Source organism: Otolemur garnettii, unplaced genomic scaffold (assembly GCF_000181295.1).
Source record: "Otolemur garnettii isolate 467f Iridium unplaced genomic scaffold, OtoGar3 scaffold00003, whole genome shotgun sequence".
Taxonomy (NCBI): domain Eukaryota; kingdom Metazoa; phylum Chordata; class Mammalia; order Primates; family Galagidae; genus Otolemur; species Otolemur garnettii.
The window spans coordinates 13,483,233-13,484,593 of NW_003852398.1; the positions used below are offsets into that span (position 1 = coordinate 13,483,233).

Below are 1,361 nucleotides of genomic sequence, written 5' to 3' on the forward strand. Positions count from 1 at the left end.
CTGAGCTGAGATGTGGAAGGAGTAACGCTGGTCTTTCAAAAACTGAGCACAAGGGTGATCCATATGGAGAGAGGCTAGTGCATTTACAAGTTCTAAGGTGGGAAAGAAGTTGGTGTGTTAGAGGAACAGGAGAAATCTAGTGCAACTGGAGTGTGTTAGAAAGAGGGAGGGAAAGGTGGGATGGAGTTAGAACAAAGGGTGAAGCAGCCACAGAGCTTGTGAGTTCTTGAAAGCATGATGAGGAGCTTGGGTGATTTTGTAAACGGAAGGGAGAGCCATGCAAAGGATTTAAACAGGGGACTCACATGTTTTTATTGTTTTTAAAAAATCATGTTGACTGATAGAGGGAGAACAGATTGGACAGGAGGCAGAAAGCCAGAAGCCAATTAAAAGGTGACGGCAATAACCTAGGCAAGAAATGACCATGGCCTGGGCTTGGGGAGTGGCTGCAGAGCTGACGAAAGGGGATGTCATGAAGACATACGTTAGAGGAAGAACAGACAAAACTCGATGTGGATAAATGTGGAGGGAGGAGAGTCAAGATGACAATTAGATTTCTGGGTTGGAAAACTGGTAGATGACTGAGGGTGTCTTTTAGTTCAGTGTGAATGACAAGAGAAAGGTTATGAGAGACACAAATCAGGAGTTGTGTTTTGGATATATTAATCTGGAGGCGCTTGTGAGTTTTCTGATTAGAGATTCCAAGCAACCAATTATGGAATGCTTGTCAGAGGCCTAGAAGAAAAGGCAGGCTAGCGATATAATCTGGAAGATTACCTTCACCTGCAGAAAGAAGTTAGTTAAAGCCACAGGAATACTTGGAATCATCTGAGAAGAGGGCTGGCAGAGGAGATACCATGATCACAAAGGTGGTTTTCCCAGGGCGAGGCTTATCCATTGCACTCAGGATGTGCTGACCCCTGCAATTTCCCCAAATGTGGGAAACGCGACTGCATAATTTGTGGTAGTGGGGGACTGCGTTCGTGCTTTCCCCTGTTTAAAAAAAAAATTAAAAATTAAAAAAAATAGTAGTAGTACAGGTCTGGGACTGAGCACAGAGATGGAATAGAGCACAGTTTAGCAACATGCAATACATTATATATCCACATTTCATTTGTTGAAAATCTCATTCCATCACTCATATTTTAAGTTCTACCCCTTCAGTCAGGCTTCTTTGTTCACTGATCTAACTAATGGAATTCCAGTATAATCCTTCAAACTGTGGGTGCCTCTAATTGCTGGTGCAAGAAGTCTGAGTGCCATAAAAAGAAAAATTTCCACCATTTCTTGTAGCTGCAGAAGATCAGATTCTATTTGCATCACACAATTCTCCTTGCAACGGATACATATTTTTATTTTTT

At 42.2% G+C, this 1,361-nt stretch overlaps 1 non-coding gene across 1 annotated transcript; it reads left to right on the forward strand.

Moving 5' to 3' along the window:
• The first annotated feature begins 840 nt into the window (after nucleotides 1–840).
• LOC111727207 lies at nucleotides 841–996 on the forward strand. Its single transcript, XR_002774814.1, has one exon. It is a non-coding gene; the product is annotated as a U1 spliceosomal RNA (small nuclear RNA).
• The last annotated feature ends 365 nt before the right edge of the window (nucleotides 997–1,361 follow it).